This window comes from Actinia tenebrosa, unplaced genomic scaffold, assembly GCF_029948245.1.
Source record: "Actinia tenebrosa isolate PJP-AT-01 unplaced genomic scaffold, QUT_ActTen_1.0 PGA_scaffold7__59_contigs__length_16204524, whole genome shotgun sequence".
Classification (NCBI taxonomy): Eukaryota; Metazoa; Cnidaria; class Anthozoa; order Actiniaria; family Actiniidae; genus Actinia; species Actinia tenebrosa.
Genome location: NW_028292584.1, coordinates 4,696,358 through 4,721,406, shown reverse-complemented (window position 1 = coordinate 4,721,406; position 25,049 = coordinate 4,696,358). Strand labels below are relative to the sequence as shown.

General features: G+C 34.8%; 1 protein-coding gene across 1 annotated transcript in view; it reads left to right on the top strand.

The window, feature by feature from the left end:
- The first annotated feature begins 1,789 nt into the window (after positions 1-1,789).
- The window catches only part of LOC116303948 (gamma-aminobutyric acid type B receptor subunit 2), a 68,283-nt gene continuing 45,023 nt past the window's right edge, over positions 1,790-25,049 (top strand). The window contains exons 1-3 of the mRNA XM_089040287.1: positions 1,790-1,873; positions 8,991-9,102; positions 18,523-18,605. The gene's annotated coding sequence lies outside the window, so the exon portion shown is untranslated. The remainder of the gene's footprint in view (positions 1,874-8,990; positions 9,103-18,522; positions 18,606-25,049) is intronic.

Genomic DNA, 25,049 nt, shown 5'->3' with positions numbered 1-25,049 from the left:
TCTGCGATCTTGATCTCAAAAAAACTCTTTCATCTTGTCGTTTTAAAAATATATTTCGTTTTTTCACTTGCATTGTTATTCAATATTATGTATTTTCTTCAGTTCTTTTTCTTATATAGTTTTTTCAAGGTGTTCAAATTGTCAGCTTAGCTGGGCTTGTTTGATAAGTGATTTATAGCTGTCACTAGTATTTCATATATTCTTTACAACAAGAAAAGATACGTCTAATTGCAAAAACGATGTCATGTATAGGAAAAACAATTAATAACGGAATAGCAAATAAGAATTAATTAGAAGTTTATTGTTATTATTATTATTATTCATTATTATTATTATTTTTTTATTATTATTATAAATAGATATATTTTTTATTGTAGGATATGTGAAGAGGTAATCTATACGTCATATATATCTATAAAGATACCAAATACAATTTTTCTTTTCTTAGTGAGAATTTTTTAAATTAAATTAATTATTATTAAAAAAATTTTTTTTTAATTATTATTATTATTATTTTTTTTTACGATTAAGGAGGGGAACACTAGGTGTTACCCTCTAGATGTTTGCAGAAGAAAAAAAAACAACAACAACAAAAAAAACATGTATGTGAACATCTAGAGGATAAACATCTAGAAGTTTATTATTATTATCATTATTTGATTCTAAAGCTCGCGAGACTGATGAAAGTAACTGTTTTAGTATATAGCAACAAGGGAATATCAAAGATGTCAGTCCTATACCTTTAAAACAATGAAATAATGACTCCTCTTTTGGTTAAAAGACGATATTCATTCCTACTTGTTATTTCGTTATTTTTTATCTTCAAATGACTTTCCTGCAATTAGGTGTAGACGGTTTTATCTAAAAATTCAAATATTCTGATCTTTCTTTACAGCCCACATCTCTTGATATTGCTCACCTAACATCCGTTATTGTTGAATAAGATTATCAAATTGTGCGATAGCATACACTGAACATAATTTAATTTTCAGAGATCTCTTCTCAAAAAGTTATTTGTATCTTCCTAGGGATATTATAATTTGATAACTTAAGTTAGCAGTCATTATTTTTTGGTGTTTATTAATTAGTAGAAAGCAGGTTTTGTTTTGGAAAGTACTGAAGAAATAAAAAAATGGTTGCGCGCGCTGAGTACAGTTAGTTAGTTAAAGTGTTAGCTAAAGCATGGGGCGTAGCGACGTGCTTTTGGACACTTCTTGAATAATCTGGCAATCCACAATTGCTTTATAACTCCACACAGTTATTTATTTTCTTGTATGAAATTTAAATTACGATAACCCATCGATCAACTAATCCATCCATCCATCCATCCATCCATCCATCCACCCACCCACCCACCCAACCACCCACCACCCACCCACCCAGCCATCCATCCAGCCAGCCAGCCAGCCATCCATCCATCCATCCATCCATCCATCCATCCATCCATCCATCCATCCATCCATCCATCCATCCATCCATCCATCCATCCATCCATCCATCCATCCATCCATCCATTTATCCATCCATCCATCCATCCACCATCCATCCATCCATCCATCCACCAACAAGAAAGCGACTCAAAATCGTCCAAAAAATTCGTCCACCCACTTTCCCTATGAATAATCCATGATTAATCTCTCACATGCCATCTGCGAACAAACGATCTTATCAGCGGCTTATATTGAATAAACATAACCACTATATAAGGTAGATAAGAATCTATTATTTCTGAATGAATGCTGTTCAATATTGACGCCATGTTTGTTGTGTTTTTAGATTCATAGTGACATATAAGTAGCAACTGGCTGAGGTCAAGAACAGATGCTGAAGACAACCTCAATCAACATTTAAACAACAGAGAGGAGAATACACGGTAGGAGAATGTAGGGGAATAATATTGTGTATTACTGAATAGCTTAGTTATGATGGTGATTGATGTTGAGATTAAGAATGATGATGATTATGGTGATGATGACGATGACGACGATGATGATGGTAATGGTGATGGTGATGGTGGTGTTGATCAGGTTGGTGACGATGATGATGACGATGACGACGATGATGACGATGATGATGGTGATGGCGGTGCTGATTAGGACGGTGATGGTGTTGATAATGGTGATGCTTGTGATATTAATGATGGTGATTGAGATTGGGCTAATAACGGTGGTGAATGATACAATAAGGATGATGATAGTGGTGGTGATGATGATCTGATGATAATGATGATGATGGTGGTGGTGATTATGATGAGCTGATGATAATGATGATCTGATGATAATGATGATGATGAGCTGATGATAATGATGATGGTGATGATGATGAACTGATATAAGGTGGGGGAAAAACATTTGTTCTTTTTAAATTCCCAACTCTCCGCTTTTACTTTCTGCAAAGTTGAACATTTTCTCTTTACAAAGGCAAGCAAAAGACTGTGTACCAACAGATCTCGGAAAAAAATTCTTTTTACACCTCTTGTAAAGAATGTTGTTAAAGCTGTAGTGCCCTGTTAGCACGGCGTGTTAAAGGAGGCTATGCTAACAGGGTTGAGCCATATAAGATGAGAGAAAATAGGGATATAGACATGTCTTGTTGACATAATGATAAAGATGAGTGCTATCAGATGGCTTTATCGGCAGCGAATCAGAGTCTCAGTGTTAATATTAAAAATATAATCGACTTAGAAGAATGCTGAATTTCCAATCTATAAGTGACCATTTACGTAGTCAAGAAATGACCATACAATGTATTTTAAAGCCTTCATTAAACGAGCTTGTAAGACTTCAAACGACCATCAAATGTACTTAAACCTCTGTAAAACGACCATCAAATGTATTTAAACCTCTGTAAAACGACCGTCAAATGTATTTAAACCTACGTAAAACGACCACCACGTTATTTAGACCATCATTTGAAAATTACTTTCTAAGTTTTCTTAAAACGACCAGAATGTGTATTTAAACCTTCTCAAAACGACTTCGTAAAAAGACCATCATGTTGTTTGAACCTCCGTAAAACGACCATCAAATGTATTTAAACCTACGTAAAACGACCTCCACCTGAAAACAACTTTCTAAAGACTTTGTAAAGCGACCATTGTGTGTATTTAAACCTCACTACTAAGACTTCGTAAAACGACCCTCACTTGTATTTAAACTGATCTCCATAACTGACAGATCATAGACAAAAGCGTCCTCACTTTCTAAAATGCATAACCGTTTTTGAACATGACACAAAATCTCATTTTCTGATTTTCAAATCATTTCTAAAAACGACCTAAGATTTAATTATTAAATAAGCCTGTTATTATAGCTGGATTCTTCTAAAACATTGCTTTGTTGCTTGGAGCCTCAGGCAATTCCCTTGTGCAGGTAAAAGCACTAAGATAATAAATAATAATAAAATAATAAATATTGTTTATTTATAACACTCAAGGTATAAAAAATTCGCGTCTGTCTTGGAATCTTTACTCAAAAAACTTTTTTCTAGAAATCTTTCTTAAATTTTGAATTTGTTGTCTTTTCCTTCGATTAGTTTTTGAATCCTAAGCCCAAGATTTTTTACAAGTTAAGATTCCGTGTGACCCAATAAATGATTCATCCATATTTCATTCTAACTGGCACAGCTTTGCCTTATGTTATTTAAAACTTCTTGCAATTTTATCGTCTGTTTTAGTTATCTATTTAATTACCTGTTGACAAAGTGGTTTTAAAATCTAAATACAGTAAATACTAACCCGAAAATGCGTTATTTTTCTTCCAAATACTATAATATAGATGAGTTCATAAATACTCGAAAACAAGCGCGACTTAATTCATTTTATTTTCGCGCGCTTTTTATATATATATTTATTTCCTCAAAAATCTTTATTTTTCTTCTATTTTAGGCTTAACTTTCTGCATTTGCTTCATTTCGGTTGTTATCTTATATTTTGATTGTATTTTCCTTTTTATTAGCTTATATCAACAAGAATATATTTTTTTAAGTCCTCAGTAACTAAGCTTTTTACGTTTTTTAACCAGGCACTTTAAGCCTAGACTGTAATTTCTATTTTAATTAGTTTGTTAAGTTACTAATTGTCACTGTTCTGTAGTTCGTGGTTCGTGGATTGATTCTATAACGAGTGTGTTATTGCAATAAAAAAATTCACTTTCTTAAGCAAGTTAGGCAAAAATGTTTGGTCATAAAGTTGTTTTTTCATGCATTTGAGAAGAAATGAAGGGAAATAAAGAAAGTAGAAGAAAGATAGAGCTATATCATAATAGATAAATGAGTAGATAGAGGGTAGAATGATAGATGTGTTGATCATCACAGTGAATGAGCGATCTAAGCGAACGCTGTAAAGAAAGACTTGAAAAAATGATTTCAAGCTTCAACGGGATCGAACCCATGACCTCCGCGATGCCGGTGCGATGCTCTACCAACTGAGCTATGAAGCCAATCCTGTTGGCGAGCGGTCATTTTTGTTGGGTTCATCAAGCCACTATATGTAATAAGAGGGTAGAATGGAAGAGTGAAAAATCAACATGTGAGTCGGGAGTTGTATTCATAGAATATCGAATGTATTGATCAGTGTACATGAGTAAAAGTGGGCCAAAAATTCATTACGATAGAAAAAAGAATAAAGGATAAAGAAAAAGGATAAAGGAAAACAAAACTACAAAAAGAAAAACAAACAAGACTCATAAGTAAAATAATAGAAAGATTTCTTGAACTAAAAAAAACGTGCTGGTGGCGACTAAGAACCTAACAGAGTTGCCATAACAACGTCAATAATAATGAGAAGGGATATGAAAGAGTAATTTATCATGTCGAGTGAGTGTCAAGTTTTGACTTTTCAATATTCAACAATTAATCCAAAAAGCTTGTTTCCTTGCTAATTTAAGTGATCCATTTTTTCTGATCTCCACTGTTTAGCAGCAATTAACTTATTTTATTTTACTTTATTTTTCATTCTATTTTTATTTATTTATTTATTTATTTATTTTACCTTTTTCTTAATTATTTTCCTTTTTCTTGTATATTCCATTTTATACTTTTTTCTCTTCACTACTCTTCTTTTTTTCATATTATATCTGAAGATTATTACACAACTTCTGCTTGTGAGACCCCCTTCTTTCTTTGCTTTTAACTTTTTTGTTTCCTTTCGTTTTCTTTCTTTTTTTCTTTCAAATTTTTCTATTTTGGCTCGCATTCAAAAATAGTTTTCTTCCTAGTTGACTAAAAGAACAGCGATTTTTTAAGCCATAAATTTAAGAAAAATGTTCAGCCTTAGACCAAGAAATCTGCACCTATTTTTAATCACAGCATGCAGCAATTTTATTTTTATTTTTACTTTTACATTTATTATAGATTACATATGAATTCTAAAGTAAGCGATGTCTTAAGGCTTAAAGCATTAAGTCTTTAACTACAGTTTATTGTTCGGTGTCTAGATGTTCAATTAGAATGACCAAAACTAGATTGCACTTATAGCAAATTTATCGATACCCTGAAACAGCCTCTGAGCTGTTCAAAGTCAGGGTATGACTAACTCAGATTAAAACCCTGAAACAACCTCTGGGCTGATCTATAAGTCAGGGCATGGCTAACTCACAGATCGAACCCTGAAACAACCTCTGGGCTGATCTAAGTCAGGGCACAGATAACTCACAGATCGAACCCTGAAATAGCCTCTGGGCTGATCAAAGTCAGGGCACAGCTAGCTCACAGATCAAACCCTGAAACAGCCTCTGGGCTGATCTAAATCAGGGCATGGTTAACTCACAGATCGAACCCTGAAACAACCTCTGGGCTGATCTAAATCAGGGCATGGCTAACTCACAGATCGAACCCTGAAACAGCCTCTGAGCTGATCAAAGTCAGGGCATGGCTAACTCACAGATCGAACCCTGAAACAACCTTTGGGCTGATCTATAAGTGAGGGCATGGCTAACTCACAGATAGAACCCTGAAACAACCTCTGGGCTGATCTAAGTCAGGGCACGGCTAACTCACAGATCGAACCCTGAAACAACCTTTGGGCTGATCTATAAGTGAGGGCATGGCTAACTCACAGATAGAACCCTGAAACAACCTCTGGGCTGATCTAAGTCAGGGCACGGCTAACTCACAGATCGAACCCTGAAACAACTCCGGGCTGATCGAAGTCAGGGCACGGCTAACTCACAGATAGAACCCTGAAACAACCTCTGGGCTGATCGAAGTCAGGGCATGACTTACAATTTAGCTTGCTAGGTTTTTTTTGGAGAGGGGGGGGGGGGGGGGGGGAGGGAGGAACGAAAACCAGAGAATCCCGAGAAAACCCCCTGGAATCAAGAGAGATATCAAACAAACTCTCACTCACAGTCAAATATCACTAAAGTAGCTCAACCAAATGTACAACACTTTCTTATAATACCCAAAAAAATACGCCCACATTTCTCATTATTGAACTGAATTAGAGTGTACTGACTTTCCAAAAGTACACTAATATATCTGACACAACAAAATAGATCCTCAAATCTAACAGATCAACCGAATGACACTTTCACCTCAGAAGGGATTTGACGCCTTTCTATTTACCATTGAGAAATCCCTTAAAAGTTTATACTGAAGATGACAATGTATAGTGAACATGTCAACATAGTGCATACAGTGGGCTTAATGGAAGGTGCTAAAGAGGAATATACTAACAGAAGAGGGTAGACAGACTATATAGTCCATATCATTGGATCTAGTTAATGTATAGAGGGTTTGGATCAACTTAGATAGCAGAAATAGCGTTATTATGAAAAAAATTGAATTCACTGTGTAGGAATCGACAGTATTGGTTTTACTTGCCCGTGAAAAAAATATACTTAGAATAATGCATAGAAAAAGATACTAATTCCATTGTTTTCTTTTGGTTTACTTTGACTGTTAGTCACTTATTATACAACTTCAGGAGTATAGCAAGGATTTTCTGAAGGGTAGGGTGGGTCGGGGTGGGGTGGGGCCGAATTAAAAAATCCGCCATTTTGTTTGCATCCCCGAAGCGCCGAACATAAACAAAGAAAGAAAAGGAAAACAGTCCTTGAGTTTTAATTACAAAATAATAATAATAATAATAATAATAATAATAATAATAATGATAATAATAATGATAATAATAATAATAATAATAATAATATGAAAACCGCCATTACATTTTACGTTTTGTTTAAAAAAAGGAAAAAAGAATAAAATCAAAAATCTGAGTCATGAAATTTTTTAAGCAAAACTCATGCCATTTCAACACTTTTGCTTCTTCGAAGCCCCTACAAATTACTAATGCAATCCCTTAAGCCTTATACTCATTTACTCTTAATGCTGAACCTCAAATAGAATAATTCTGTCAAAAACTTTGTCTCTGAGTCATAAAGATGCCACTCTTCAGCAAACTACGTCGCATCAACAATTTATCATTACTTAAATTGTTACTTCATCTTGATTGGTCAACATACCCTAACACGTCAGTTATCTTAATCTCTGTTTATCTTTCTCGACTCTCATTGGTCAAATATTTTAATTACGTCTTTTTTTAAAGCTTTTTGAGTTCTTCTTCTAAGTGAATTTTCTGGTGATCTGATTGGTTGGTTTGTGTAGTCACGTGCTATGTGTATACTTAGCGCCTTTTCCTCCATATTGAATGTTGTCAGTACCGTGTCATGTTGAATATCGCACCAAATTATAGGCAAATAAAGCAGAAAAGTTTTATCCAAAAGGTCGTAGGATGCTGGGTTTTTAGTCTGAAATGTCAGCAAAGATTTGTCAAGGAACATTTTAAAAGTTTTCTGACAAACAATGAGATGATAAGACGCAGAGGCTCAGGAAAAATTGATGTATTAATAGCTTGTTGCAATGTGATATGACAAAAGAATAAACGAAACTACTAACAGTAGTTTTTTCCCCCATTTAAACCTTTTCTTTTTTCTGTTTTTTCTTTTTTTTTGGTTGTTGTTGCTGTTGTTTTTTTGTTGTTTTTGTTTTTGTTTTGTTTTCTTCTTTTATGGCAATCTCTTTTTTAGGTTCTTTCTTTCTTTCTTTCGTTCATTCATTTTTTTATTCATTCATTCTTTCTTTCTTTCTTTCTTTTATTCTTTCTTTCTTTTATTCTTTCTTCCTCCTTCCTTCCTTCCTTCCTTCCTTCCTTCCTTCCCTTCCCTTCCCTTCTTTTTCCTTTCTTTCTTTCTTTCTTTCTTTCTTTCTTTCTTTCTTTCTTTCTTTCTTTCTTTCTTTCTTTCTTTCTCTCACTTCATTTATTTACTTTCTAGATTACCTCTGCGCCATTTTATCAATTTCCTGCTGTTCACAATTATCGAATTTCTAGAAAAGCTACACTCACATCCTTTCCCATTTATATCATTTAACGAAAAATTATTTAAATCAACTTCCATTTCCTCGACATCCATTTTCACCACGCGCGTACACGTTTCACTCACGCTGACGCACAATTCTCCACCGAAAACTTATCTTTTGCCAAGCAATATAACATTTAATAATTTATTTCTACAAAGAAGGGACAAAATTTAATCAAAGACTGGAAAATGTAATTTGTATCCGCGTTATTTTTAGATGCGACTGGATTTGTAAACGTTGATAAGTAAATTTGATTGTTTTTAGAGGCGAATATATGGAATACATTAAACTGAATTATTAATATCGGAAGTGTGAAATAAATTGTCTAAAGTGGCAAGTGATCAAGACCTCTTCTTCAGCTCAGTCCCATACAAACAAAAAGCAAGCGACGAAGGTTGTGATATGATTGAGACTCTGTCATCAAACCTTAAGTCTCTATCATATTTTTTATCTTGAAAATTTTGTCTCGTCTTGGACCGCGTAAAATCATCTCAAAGGTGTTCTTTTTAAAACGTTTTTTTTTTCCAGGTGAAGCAATATTATTTGCTTTATAATCTCGCATAATCTATTTTCAATGAATTTTTATCGCATTTTCGTTTAACTAGCTCTTTTCCTTTCTCTCTTGATCGTAGCACGACAACCGCGTACCAAACTTGGAACTACAGACCACACAATTTAACTAAAAAAAACTACGGCGAAGAATCTCACTGGACGTCGTGTAACCACCGACTTACTCCTCAAACGGTTTGTATAATATTCCTTATTTATTCTTTGCCATACATTATATTTAAATGATGACCACCCCTATATCCTACGAGCAACATTTTCTCCTCTAAAGATAGTCTTTCAAATCGTAAGATTATGTTTTTGTAGTATTTTGCTACAAGATATCCGTTTTTCCATTTTTTTCTAAGCCAACACCTGTATCCGGATATTGCCTTCTAAAGTTTAGACGCTAAAACAAACCCTCGCCTGAAACGATATTAATATCAATCAACAAAGCTCTTAATTGCCGGTACCACGGTTTTTGGGTCTCTACCCTGCTCAAATATAAAGGGAAAAAAAGGGAAACGATAGCTATCTTTCTTGCAGTTCAGCCCAGTGTATTAGATTAGACACACCACAATTCATTTTGTTTTCCATTTTTAGATTTTCACACCGTTATATCGATTCATATTGTCTTACAAAATAGCTTAATATCTTTTTTCGAGCCTTCTAATGTTTTCTCTCGTTTTTTTTTTTTTTTTTTTTTTTTTTTTTTTTTTTCATAGTGATTATAATTTACCTAACAACATAGCCATTCAAATCTGAATGTAGCTTGTTTAAAGAAACAACTCTCACTCGCTTTCGCTTTCTCCACGGTTTTCTACTCCTAAATTTCACCGAAAGTAATATTGGTTGTTTTTGTATTTTTTTCATTTCTTTTTACAAGATTCGAGTAATTTATTTTCCAATTTAATCTTTCCAAGAAGCTGTTAATCTTTTTGTTTTGTCGTCAATATATGAGTGCTATTTTGTTTTTTGTTTTTTTGTTTTTTGTTTGGTATTTCGCTTTTATGTGTCATATTCATTATTTTTTTTATGTAATGCACTTGCAATGAAAAAATCATTACTTTGTAGGATCATTTTAAGAGCATTATTTTTTTATTAATTTGCTTTTTAATTTTTAATTTTTCCATTTGAAGCGTTTCTTGTTTTCTATTTTACTGGCCTTATTCCATTTATTCCTTATGGCACTGTTCCAGGCACTTTCACGGTAACCCAAGTTCACATTATCTGTTGTTTTTAAAACTCGTATTATAACTAGTTTCTCTCTTTTACAATTAGATCTACGCTTGTTTTGTAAAAAAACCTTCCAATAATCAAAAATACAAATATATATAACAAAACAACCCTGCTATACCATGCAACAGAAGCATTTTAAGAAGCTAAACAACACAGAAAGAATACTTAAGTTTGCAGTTTTAACGAGGAAGAGAAAGAGTAAAGAAACAGAAACATTTACGATCATAATTTTGAAGATGAACATTGAATTTGACGATGAAAGTCTTAAAATGAATACAAGATATAGAAAGGATAACTTTAAATGATGTTTGTAACTACATAAACGATACGTTTGTTGCTAAGATATCTCAAGAGTAAACTTATCTTTACTGGTAACGAGTTCAGTAACTGGTCTCTACAGCAAAACCTTTATTTCGTTTGAAAAAAAAAACCTCAAGAACTATTTTCTTTTTTTTTTTCGTTGAATATAAAGAGTTAAAAAATAAGTGTAATCGAATCTAATAAAAGAAACGAAAATTCCCCACTAGCGTGGGTGGATTTGAAACTGTTCATTGAAATTTATTCGTTTATGAATTGCGTTTGAAACTTATTTCTACAAACTACAAGCGAAAAGGCTTAGCTTGAAAAGAAAATTCTGCCTAAATTTTAATTTAATTTTTTTCTACAAGAAACAGGGGATTTCATCCGTTTTTCTTTCTTGTATCAAAGTTAGGACGAGTGTTTGATGTTTTAGCATCAAATGTGAATCCATTTACGTTTTCGTTTACTGAGAGGTCCCCTAGCGGATGCGATTTTATCAGGTTTTTGAAGCATCTGGTGACAGAATCTTATTTATATGACACCATGCTAAGCGTTCTTGACTTGCTAATGCAACGGTCTCTGTAACTAATTGATAAACTTGATTAGATCAATGAGTAAAATAGATGGGTAGTTCTCGATGGAAAACTGAAAAATCAAGCTTATTAGCTACATGAAAGACGTTTTACAAAACGACGCAAAAGAAACACCAATTTTATCTTCATACCCTGAAACAACCTTTGGACTGATCTAATTAACCGAAACAAGTGACCCACCTCCCTTTCTCTCTCTCGGTCACTTGTTTGATCCCACTACATCAAGCTGCTTGCCTGCTCGCCTGCTTGCCTGCCTGCCTGCTCACCTGCTGCCTTCTTGCCTGCTTGCTTGCTTGCCTGCTTGCCTGCTTGCCTGCTTGCCTGCTTGCCTGCTTGCCTGCTTGCCTGCTTGCCTGCTTATAGCAACGATAACACAGGTAGCCTAATCCCTATTACTCATTCCAGACAACATGGGCTACACGTCCATATCCACCACAATTAAGGTCAATTGAAGCTTATTTGCTCGTCACAAACAGAACCTAATCTCCACTGATCTAACGTACGCATACAAGCATGACATTTGACGTGCGCGTACACCTCTGACGTAGGTCCTTATTAAAAGCAAACAAACTGGTTACAAACTAGTTTTTACCTATGACGTAGTCAGGTACATGATGACGTGCTTTGCTTTGCGAAAGCAGGTTTAATGCTCAAAAAAAGTGCCGAGAATAAGAGGCTTCGTCATACCTTGAAAGCTTTCAGTTTCCCTAGACCATTCACTGTATACACAAGTCAGGGATGTTATATGCAATTTGTACTTACGTCATTTACATGTCGGATATGTATTCGCTGTGATAGCAAAGGAAACCAGAATGACAATTCACCATTTTCCATACATTGGTTTACTAGTCAAACACAAAGCGCTCAAGCGAGGCGCCAAGGTACTTTCAAAGGATTATTCAAATTTGAACCTTGCAACCTCGACTGAATGCTTTGTGTTTGACCAGTGAACCGATGTATGGAAAATGGTGAATTTCATTTAGAGAGGGAAGATAAGAAGAAAGGGACCGCCATTTTACGTGGTCACTTAGAGAGGAAAATCCTTTTATAAAGGCTTTGCATCATCACGTGATGGCAGCCATGACAGGAGGCACAACAATAGTCTTTTACCCTGGGAAACTGAATTCTTTCTCATGTAAATCAGATTAGACCAGATTCAATTGTTCCTGCCTCCTGTCATTGCTGCCATCACGTGATGGTGCAAAGCCTCCATTCCCTATTCTCAAGCATCAACGGACTTCCAGAATCAACAGAACGATGCATTCTAAATTACACTGATCCATTGTAGCGTCAATAGGCCCTTTGCAGCTAAGCAATCACGTGCTGATTAATTCACTGACAGCAAATGTTGAATGAACATCTTGTTTCCCATAGGTGAAATATACTGGTGAGCAAACAAACTTTCTACAACCTGTTTCGAGAGATCGTAATAAAACTACATTTCGTAACACACTGGATACACATGTTTTCATTCAGTTCTTTACAAGTAGCTGAAAAGAACCACCAATTTAATATGAAAACAAAAATTTTGCATTCCAGTACAGACACGTGACCGTTAACTGCAAAGGGCCTATTTTTCAGTCTTTTTCTTGGAAGCTAATGTCGGGAAGAATCGAGCCATTCAGTTTAGTAAAATCTGTCCGTTCGATATTTTTTTAGAGCCTAATATCATTAAGTGGCTCATATTAGGATGACAGCATTGAATAAAACTAAGAAGATATAGCTGTCAATCAAATAAATAGATGACAGATTTATGTGATATTATGACTTGTAGGTCTTCATTTCTTTAGCACTCTGGGAGATCAGTCTGTTTCTCGTCATGTATCATTCATCAAAACTTTGAGATTAGTTAAGAGTGCTATCTGAAGAGCTCTTGCTGCTTTAAATATGCGGGAAAATTATGATATTCTAAGTATAACAGACTCTTTTTATTGCTTGGGCGTAAAGTTTTTTTCTATTTCAGACCATGTGTCATTATCTTGAGAATAAGATTCTTTGTTTGAGCTGTATTCATATGCATGCGTCTTCTCATTTTCGACTGTTATACAAAAAATGAGACTCAAAAGAATGACAATGTGGTCTGAAATGGAAAACGAGTCAGTGACGTTGAGCAATGCTGCCAAGTTGTCAAAGAATTCCTTGGTGTCAAAAACCTCGCTAGAAAACCTGAAAATGAGCTACTGTGCAAAGGATTGTGGGAATGAAATGCTATCTGGTTGATAGCACGTGATAGGTAGCGTTTGCCTGTCATGATTCTAGGCTGGTAATGAGATTCATTCAGCTCATTGATTACTGTCGTTGATAGCACATGATGGGCAGTGTTTGCTTGTCTTTGTAAGCTGGTAATGAGATTTATGAGATTCGTTCAGCTCACAGATACCAACCACTAGAACATCCTATTGTAGCCTATACTATAACAACACAAGGATCAAGGATGGTCGATTAACAAGCTTTTGTGAGAATTGGCTTCAAGTTAAGAAGAATTGAAGCAACACGATATAGACCCCTTGCAGCACCTTGAAATGCAGCTGAATTTGGAGGGCAACACAAATAGGTTTCCAATTATCAAGAAATTGAAATTCGTTTGTTTCGTCCTTCAAATTAAGCTGCTTTGACATCACATGCAAGGGTTCTATGCCTCAGTTTCTAAAAATAAAAATTCTCAAGTCTTGCTGTTTGGGCAATACAATCCACTATAAAGGATGTTTCGTTTACTTAAGCCCCGTTTACACTGGCGATTGTTGCGGCGATTTTTGTTGCAATTTTCGGAAACATGAAATCCTTTGTGTCATCCTTCAAAAGAGACATTCGTCTAGGAAAATCTTGGTATCCTGAAAAAAACTTTACAAGTAAATTCCTTACCAATATTTATTATGGACAAATTCGCAAAAAAATCGCAGCAAAAATCGCCGCCAAAATCGCTATTATAAACGGGGCTTTAAGAACCTACTTCCCTCACAAGGTTTTGGAAGCCGAAAATTCGTGACATTACTGCGACAATAAAATGGTGATGTGTTTAATTGTAGCATTAATTAAAACGCTTAATCCTATCTCACAACCTAAGATAACCTTTAGGATCGTTTGCATCGGTAGATTTATCTAAAAGATACCTATATTAGAAACTCAATCATCATTGAATGAATATTTCCAAAATCCATTTACTAAGAAATTCAAAAAGAGATTCAAAAATTTAGCCCCTTCAATACAAATTAGAAAACTGTCAAAAAATATCCATTAATTTATTTTTCTTTGTTTGAATTTTGATCTTGAAGTTTTTTCCATCTTTCTTCCAAATTCATTAATTCCAAAGTTATTACTTTAAGCTGTTTGATTGTTTTGTCTTGTTAAACCTATTTCAAAAAAAAGTTTGTTGGAGCCAAATTAAGGCGATAGGCAATAATTTAAGCAATAAGATGTAGTCATTCCTATTCGTTTCTTATTCATGATTATTCTCGTCAAGAACACGCGAGTATTGAGATATCCAGTGTTGTTTGTAGTCGACGAAACTAATTCAAAGACCTTGATTATTTATGTTTAGATGTACGCCCATAATTCCTTTCCTTTTGGAATAACAAACTCCTATCTCCTTTCTCATTTTTCACCGACAACCTTTCTTGAAATAAGTGTATATACATCCTCGCAAAACAAAAATTCCATATATTCTGTGTGACATTTCGTTTCGTGAGACTAACCTGCCCTCCTAATGAGCTGTGCGTGCTAGTCCAAGGGAGATATTAATTAAGTTTTCGAAAAATGGGATTAGTCAAATTCAGACTTTGTTTTATTAAATTTGGACTATTTTTTTTAAACTTATCACGTGACAATATTGTTCGAAATCGTATCTTCAAGAAGGGCTGCTAAAACCTAAAGTTAAAAGAAGTGTACTAGAGGGAAGGGCAGAGCGCCAGACTCCTTCAGCAGTTTTGTGAGTATGACTTGGGTTTAGAGCTTTAGAATTTGTATTATAAGTGGTAAAATCGTTGAATGTCACAATATTTTCTAGCTCCTAACAGGTTCAATTTTTGAAATCCTTTTCAGACTCTTTTTCTTTCTTCGTTTTTGTTGACGTTTCAAAACGCTTCGTATGCCTTCCTAAAGGCCGGTTTAGACGGCACAATTTTCGCCTGCTATCGTATACAACACGCTCGCGCCATCCTACAAACCTACCTATTTAAGACTACCTGTCATTCTATGATAAAACAAGTAACTACAATTGTTTCTTCGATCTAGGGATTTAATATAGAAATACTCATGATAAAAAAGCGTATTTTTGAGGGTTTTTGATGTCAAAATATTACACTTTGCGTGGCTTTTTACAAAGTAACCCATTGGATTGCACGCGGTTATGGACTTTCGCAAGAATGATTTCTGCGCATCCTTTTTGCGCATCCTTGCTGTTCTTGTGCGATTTTTTCAAAAGCAAGACCTGTGACCTCTCCTTTTTAGTTTGAATTTTTTCAGAATATGAATTAACATGTTTATGCAAATTAAAAAATATGTATTTCAGAAGTAAGTTCATGTGGTCGCGAAGTTTCACAAGCGTCCAATTTCTTTTCTTTTTTTTTTTTTTTTTTTTTTTTTCCGCTTTTTGAGATAATATATTTCCCATCATTTATTAAAATATATCGTGTCGGTTATAGTCAAGCTTTCGTTTTTATTTGTCTTTATTATAGTAATATTCAAATAAAAGAAGAAGAAAAAAAACAAAAACGAAAAAAAAAAATGAAACATTCATAAAAATTTTAAATATTTAATGCCTACGCCTGGCTTGAGTCAACATTCAATATTATGGAAAGAAAATTTGATATTTCTATAAAACCGCATGTTAAAAAACATAAACATTTGTTCTAGGTCCTACATTGAAAATTAATATGTGTTTTGTGCCAAATTTGCGTTGCCTTATTGTTATGTAAATCAGCTAGCAGTGAGGACAATCTAATTAAACTCCAATATTTATTTGAAAAGTTCAACGACTACTTTATCCATGGAAGATCAGTATTGCATACAATTATCGAGGGTCTTGTGAGGTAAGGCAGGAAACAATGCAAATCGTATAGCAATACAACTTTAGACGATATCATATCCCGTAGTTTTTTTTGCATATGTTACGTTATGATTTTGGTGCAGTCCTATATCCTTTGTCGTTTCTTGCTTTTTCAATTACCGTAGAATTATTGGTTCGCTTTATGTGCATTGAGATTTTGTAAACAGTTGACAATTTCTACTTTAGATTTGGCTTTAACGGCGTGGTGGTAAGCGAGAAAATATACAAATAGCAACAACGAAACAAACAAAAGAGAAGAAAGAAAAGAAAAAGAAAGAAAAGAAAAAATAAAAATAAAGAAAAAAAACCCCTTCTAAACGCAAAAGTTTATGAAAAGTAGGACTGCCGACTGCTGTGTGTACCTATTGTCGACTTTTGCGTGCGAATCATTATTCTGTTCAAGTTTATGATACTTTTTTAGCGACATGCTAGATTTGCGATTCATCTTAAAAAGAAAATTCCACGGAAACTAGCTGCAAAATACTGACGTTTTATCAGTGTGTGCTGTCGTTCGTAACCGAGTTCTTTCTTAGCCATTCTTGGTAAGAAAAAGTTTCACGAAAAGTATCCACTGCTTTCCATTGGTGCAAATTTTAAATGAAAGTTTGACGACGTATGTCACGTTAAAAACTTTTTATATTGAACAAAAATTCTGCGTTTCGTTTACGTTTTTTGCAATTTATTTATTTGTTAATTCTTTCACAGAATTTTATATTGCTTTGAAATTGTAAAATATTAATAATGCAAGTATCGAAACAGGTGTTCTGTTGTAATAGAAGGCGAGAGTAGGTTTTTAAAAGGTTATATTGTATTGGCGGGTGGTGTGGCGGTTGTGCACTCACCTCTGGATATTCGGGTTCGATTCCTGGCCTTCAGCCATATCATTATTGACTGAGTGGGAGGGCCGTACGGGAAAATATTTGGCTCGAGGTGATGCCGTACATGACCGAGAGCCAAATATTTTCCCGTACGGCCCGACCTAACTCAGTCAATAAGCATTTTATCATATGACCCTCACGAAAAGAAAAATAATAGAATAAAAGAAAGTCGCAGGTTTCGAGCAGGGCCGTACGGATTCGTACACGGCCCTGCTCGCTCAAAGCCGTACGGCCCTGCTCACGCCAGGGACCTTAAGCTGCAGGACGGCAACGACGACGACGACGGCAAACATACAATAGCACTAATTGCGCTATTCAATAGATACTCGTTGGAATGTACGAAACACTGTGCATCATTGCCGTCTTATGCTGAAAGTAAGACGTGAAATGTCCTATTTTACGTACTAAAGAGAGCGGCTACGCCAAAAGCTTATCTTTGCTGATTTTCGTTATAATTAAAGCGCTCCCAAAAGACGTCATTTCACTCCAAAATGGGGAAGCTTATTGAGTAAAATACTAGGTAAACACGAAATAATAATACAATAAAAGGTTGAAGCGCCTCAATTTCGCCGACGTTGTCGCCCACGTTGCCGTTCTGCAGCTTAACGTCCCTAATTTCCCGAAGAGCGCGCGCCCGGGCAGATACGGGTCATATGATAAATAGTTTCATCTCATCAAAGAAAAGAAAGCATATATCTAAATATAGTTTTTCCACGAAGTTCTGTAGCTTCATTTGCAAAAATTTGATACATGAAATACTATCCTACTTTTTAATAATTTTGTTTTGCGCATGCGCATAGCGAGTCCCATAAATTGCTGACCTTAATGATTACAGGCTCATGTGAATATTACTTTTTTCAAAAATGAGATGACATTTTTTAACAACCGTTTTATTTCACGCCTTGAAAACAGTATTTTTTCCCTGTCTCTTTGAATTTAATTTAAAACTTAATTATACACCGGCTGTAAACTCGGTCTATATTTAGCAACACATTCAGAATAACTTGAAGAGAAAGGAAAGCTCGCTTCAGCAATACAGGAATCTGTTTTTCAAGTTGAATGAAACCTGATTGATCTCGCATGTGGCCTCCTTATGACTCTGTTTCCCAGTTCTGAAAATCTCGAAAAAATGGCGCTTGCATTAGGTTGGTTCCTAAGGATATTTTCAAACTCTTTCTCCACAAAATGTAGTCTTCATACTTCATTCAAGAATTCGTTTTTCACGGCATTTCAACGTTGAAATTATGAGATTTGTGGTGGAGTCATTCCAGCGATAAGCTGCTCATTTTGAATTGTAAAGACGATTTTAAACCAATACGACATTTGGCAAATGTATCTCGTATAGGTTCGACTTCGAAAGCGTCGTGAAAATCATCACCCGCGATTCAAAATCTATTAACTTCTTTGTTTATTCTGTTTTGAAAGCGAAATTATCTCAAAGCTAGCTAGTCGAAAATGAAAGAAAACTCCATGCTGAATGCATCGGTGTTAAATTATGTTTACCACATTGCAAACTACTACTTATTATCAGTCCACTAACAGAGGTCACGTTTTCTCACTTTAGATCCATCCAACCTTTACGACGCGGCCTTCTCAGAGGAAAGATCTTTTAGCCCAGGACACTGAACATTGTACAACACTAAGGCGGTGGGTACAAAAACTATTGATGTTCAACTATTTTTCTACACAATGCTTTTACTTATAGAGTGACCACAGTAAATCGATCCGTGAAACTTTAGTTATACTAAATAGCACAATTTCATGCAAATTCCATTGTTTTCTACTTGTTTAACTAGCACTATTTTGTACTATTTAGTAATTAGTGTTTCACGGATTTACTGTGGTCACTCTACTTCTTTGCAGCTATTTCTAAAAAGGTCGTTCAATACAGAATACTGCAAACTTGATTCCAGTTTATTTAATTCATCGCGGTAAAATATAACGAGAGTCTTTTAGAAGCTAAAACCAAGCTAAACTAAAATGTTTTACCTATTGTACCCATTACATCTCTTTTCTATAAATGCAGAATATTTTTTCTTTACCTTTGCTTTAAATTTCGACCTGGTAATGTGTTATTGACTGTAGCAGTATTCAGTATATATAACCTTTTTTCGAGTAGGTGAGTTTATCTAAGTAGCACCCATTGATGAATAATATTATCGGAAAATGAAAGTTCTTCCACGGGTAAGCTCTGCAAGTATTTGTCCTCAATGCTATAATATAACAGTACTCATTTACTCATTTGTTTGTTTGTAATATATAGCTTTTTCTGCCTCTATTTATACTAGGTAAAACTGTTTTTACCCCATCATTTTCTTTTTTTATAAGATGATTCAAATTATTTGTATAGTAAGGGGGAAAAAATATTTAAAAAAAGGAAGAAAAAAGAAGAGACATTGAAGTAAATCTATTGAAGTTTTATCGTTTTGAAGTATTTTTAAAAAGCTAGGTTGCCCGAATTAAGGCCGATCGATAAACATAATATAATATCCTGATTCTTCCAGGATTTTCTAGTGAGAAAATGAAAGTTAAATCAAAATCACAACATTTTTAAAACATCCTAAAGAAACTTAGTTGGTGTCTGGATTTACACCGCTTATTTCTTACCCTTTGCGCGCCTCTCCCTCATAACGCTTGTTAGATTATATATATTTTATATTTATTGTTTTTTTGTTGTTTTGTTTTGTTTTGTTCTCCTTTGTAATTCAAACGTGATGAAAGCCTCTAAGGCCCCGTCCACACTATGCCGGATAAATTTGAATCCGAATTTTTATTTATCTGGTTAGGCCTACCGTTCACACTAGTCCGGGCGAATCCGGAACAATTCTTCATCGACAACGAATACGGTCGAATACGGTCTCCAGAGTGGAAAAATTTGAAAACGCCGGCTAGCCGTATTAGTGTGGACGGAGAACATTTTTCGAATACGATGACGTCATGATTGTCATGGGAGCCTGGCGGAAAGGCTAAAATTTCACTGCAGGCTTAATTTCAGTTTCAATGCACATGCTCAGATGTGCAATAAAGCGTTTTTGCCGCCTCTGATCGGACTAGTGTGGACGTGAAACATTTTATCCGTTTTCATGCGTGGACTAAAACTTTTTTTTTGGTTTCGTTGTGAAAGTTGCGGATTCAAATTTATCCGGCATAGTGTGGACGGGGCCTAAATAAATAAACATGTCATTCCCTTGAGTATCATTTCTTTTCTTGTTCTAAAAATAATAAAGAGTGATCTATTTTATTCTTAAAAAGTATAGAATGGGAAATTCCAGATAGTTTTTTACTATAACAGCAGTTCCTATAGACCCCATGCAGCACTTTGGAATGCACCTCAATCTGGGGGACAAAATAATAGGTTCCAATTACCCTATTTCTCTATGAGGTCACTGCTTGTTTATGTGGGGGATAGAATCGCCGAATCCAATAGAAAATCAACAAATTTGCTCCTAGCGAAACAGTTTAATCTAAAATGGCCTGGTTTTCAAATATAATATGTGTTAATATGTACTAAAAAATATTCTGAGAGTTTGCTGGTTATTCTACTTCTCTTCGTGGATTGATACGGGTTTTAGAACAATTTTCGGTGAATTTGCCCCGTCCGACGACCATGATCCTTTGCGTTTAAACAATAGATTGTTTTGATGTGACGTCATAGTGAATTAGGTCAATTCTCAGGAGATTGGAATCCTTTTGTTTTTCTCCCCAGCTGCAAGACTTACCACACGAACATACATTTCTTTGTAAATCATACCGCTTTCAAAAAAAATTTCTCCCAAAATATTGAACATATTACTCTCAAATTTTCAGAGTTACTAAATAAGACATTCTCTTTCGATTTTTGGTTTGCTTGTAGCTTAAATTTTTTTAATGCTAATGAGGAAAAAACGTCAATAAAGATCGGCCTATACACAAGACTTTTTTTAAAAACTCTTCCTATGACATATCAAAGGTAAAAAATACAAAGCGTCTGAGTTTGAATATCATGAACGTGTGGTCCTAGCACTTGAGTTTAATAAAGCAGGAATAAGATTAAACCAAGTTAAGAATTTTAGTTGATGATCTAATGCATGGTAATGATTAGCCAGAACCTAGGAATGAAATGAACTAAATATAACGCAGTTCTATTGGCTATCTCTTGATTTAATATTCCCCGTAAAGGTTATTTCAGGGGCAAAATTTATTGCCCAATATTTTGGGTAATGACCGGAACTTTGATCGGTCATCCAGGAGGAATGTGTGCTAAGATTAGTTAATCGTCCCGATTTTAAGACAGGTGACGTTAGTGAGCAAAAGAACCGCTATTTTACGCGATGATAGGACGCGGTTGATATCATCGGTAGATTGATAGGATAACGAGGGTTATATGTCGCACGAGTTTAGCTTCGTCTGGCGAAGAAAAAACTCGCTTTTTATAGGACTTTTGTTATGACTATTATTTTGACCTTGTCCCAAAGTCATCAGAGGACGCTGATAAAGAAATTCGCTGCACGTACTTCTCATTGTAGCCAATCAAATAGAATCGAATTGGTAGAATACCGCTGTGTTTCTTGACTGCAGATTCATTTTCTCAGGGTTAGTCTCGATTTTGTGCGGAATAATCATGTGTTACAATGAAAGGCTGTAATGTATTGTTGAAGTTGAGCATTCGTTACTTAACCGTTATTTGTGAATATTAGACACTGAAATGCACTGAAAAACTCTGAGTAAATATTTCATTTGGATTAATACTTTTACCTAACATCGCAAAACACCTGTGGGTCAAAACACCTGTCATTATAATATCTATCAGAAAGTAAAAATGATATCTGAAATTCTGGAATTCTGGAATGTCTGTTTAGTAGATCACATCCATTCAAGAGTAATATAAGAACAAGAAAGATATATTTTTTTTTAATTTAAGCGCAGTTTTTTTCAGCAAATCAAAGCGCTAACTTCCACGACCTTTTCTACTTAACGTCTCAGACATTTAACAAAGAACCAGGCAGCTGGTGCGTAATGAGAGTTTTTTAGGCCGATAATCCTTCGTTAGTTAAAAGGACAAGCGCATCCCTTTTGCGTCTGTGATATTTGAGATCAAGGGTAGCTGGCGCCGCGTAAAGAAACCATCCGCACTTATTCGTAAGTCTTACCGATGATGTAATAGAATGACATGCGCATTCCTTTAGCGTCTGTGATATCTGAGATCAAGAGTAGCTGGTGCCTCACAAAGAAACCATTTACTCTTATTCGTAAGTCTTACTGATGATGTAATAGAATGACATGCGCATCCCTTTAGCTTCTGTTATGTTTGAGATCAAGAATAGCTGGTGCCTCACAAAGAAACTATTTACTCTTATTCGTAATTCTTACCGATGATGTAATAGAATGATATGCGCATCCCTTTAGCGTCTGTGATGTTTGAGATCAAGAGTAGCTCGTGCCCCGTAAAGAAACCATTTACTCTTATTCGTAAGTCTTACTGATGATGTAATAGAATGAAATGCGCATCCCTTTAGCATCTGTTATGTTTGAGATCAAGAATAGCTGGTGTCTCACAAAGAAACTATTTACTCTTATTCGTAAGTCTTACTGATGATGTAATAAAATGACATGCGCATTCCTTTAGCGTCTGTTATGTTTGAGATCAAGAATAGCTGGTGCCTCACAAAGAAACTATTTACTCTTATTCGTAAGTCTTACTAATGATGGAATAGAATGACATGCGCATTCCTTTAGCGTCTGTTATGTTTGAGATCAAGAATATCTTGTGCCTCACAAAGAAACTATTTACTCTTATTCGTAAGTCTTACTGATGATGTAATAGAATGACATGCGCATTCCTTTAGCGTCTGTTATGTTTGGGATCAAGAATAGCTGGTGCCTCACAAAGAAACTATTTACTCTTATTCGTAAGTCTTACTGATGATGTAATAGAATGACATGCGCATCCCTTAAGTGTCTGTTGTTTGAGATCAAGAATAGCTGGTGCCGCGCAAAGAAACCATCCACTCTTATTCGTAAGTCTTACTGATGATGTAATAGAAATGAACATGCTTGTCCCCTTAGTCTGTATGATCAAGGGTAGCTGGTGCGCCAGTAAAATGTAATTGGAAGATTAGCGCGTACCTTAAATTACTGTATCGTCACGCATCAAAGCTGAGAAGAGCAGAGCAGAGAACAGTGCACAGCAGTGCAGAGATGGGGAAAGTATAAAAGTGGAGGAAACAACCGACACAAATACGGAACGGGAAAAAGGGAAACGATAGGAAAAGAAATGAAAAGAAAGGAAAAGAAAGATAAGAAAAGGAAAGAGGAAAAATAAAGTCAAGTGAAAGAGAAAGAGAGGTCAATCAATTCACCGCCAAAAAAAATCGTAATTCTCTAATTCAAAACTTATTTCACGGAGAAGAAATCCTAATACAAAGTTGTAAAACATTGTTCGTTGCTAGGAAACAAGGCTGTCCCAAAATAAAATCTATATTTTATCTCGCCTTTTGTGCGCTATTTAAAGAAATTTCCAGAATCGGCGTGGCTATAACTTACTTGCGCGTACGTTCTCGGTCAATAAGAGTGAGAAAAACATTCAATTGCGTAAATAAAAACTGAAATACGTTAGTTTAACTACTTCCTTCATTCTAGTTTTTTTGTTTTTTTGTTTTGTTACTTTAAGGCTTACAATTAAGCCAATTAAGATTAATATTTTATCAACCACAAATACTATCGACTTTGAGTATTCCGAGTATGATACCAAAATGAACATTATTGACAATAAAATACGTAAATGAGATAGGTAAATAGTAACTAAAATTAGAACAAAAATTTCTTCGGGAAGTATAAACGACACGTTTAAGATGGACTTGGGAGCCAAGGTTTTGGACTTTTTGACAAATAATTTACTTTTCTCAATTAGCAAAACAACCAAATCCACTATAGTAATAAATTTATAGACGATTTTGGTTTTCTTCGAGTCGAAAATTTATTAGGAAAATGTTTACGAGAAAAAATATTGCAAGTGTAATTTTGTATTTTAGCTAAGACTCGGAAACCTTTCATGTGCAAACTTGTGAGTATTTATTTAAGACCTGCTACGAAAATTATATTAATATTTTAGGGAAAATAATTAGTATTTTGAATTGGTGAGAAATATAGTTGAAGCTCATAATGTTTTTTCCCCAGTTATCTTAAATTTTATTTTAGATCGTCGGTAGAACATTTGCAAAACAATCCTTGTGGTCAAATGCATTTTTCAAAACATTCATTCCACTTGGATTACAATACAAATCTTTTGAGGTATCTTCAATTCTCATACAAATAAATTACTAAGATCATTGAATTACACTCACACGTTCTTGAAGATAAAGAGCTCAATAAAAAAAAAAACATTTTTTTTTTCTTTTCTTAGCTGGAAGGTAAATAAAGTTAAGACCTGAATTGCAAACTAGCATTAGTTTAAAATAATTGAATTACACTCACACACGTTCTTGAAGATAAAGAGCTCAATAAAAAAAACAAGTTTTTCCTTTTCATAGCTGGAAGGTAAATAAAATTAAAACCTGAATTGCAAACTAGCATTGATTTACGAAGCTCAATCTAACCAAATCTCAGGACCGCTAAATTATTTACGTGTGTTATTGTTTAGAAGAAAAAATATCCACTAGACCATATCAGTATCAGTATCAGTGTCATTCCGCTATTTCCAACTATAAGTTGATCAGCAGGGACTATATAGTCTACACAGAGCCAAAGTTCTGATGTAGTAGTCCTTTTAGAACTTTTCTGTCTTGTGTAGATTTCTTAGCTTGGTGTTTATCAACATTAAGTAGTTGACTAATTTTGATCCATGGATCTCTAACATATTTAGCAGATGGAATTGCAAACAGCAACTGTTTCGTTAAATTTGAATTTGGTCTTCTACAAACATGTGCAATGTACTTCAAGTAGCGTATGTATATAAAATCACGAAGTGCCAGGGTTCCCACTATTCTCTCCAGGTCTAAGTTCCTATATTTAAAGGCAAACGTTTCTTCTCCGTCACTATTCATTTTCCTTTCCCAGCCATTCCGTACCATTCTTCTTAGTAGACAAAGATAAGAGAAACAATACCTCAGTTCT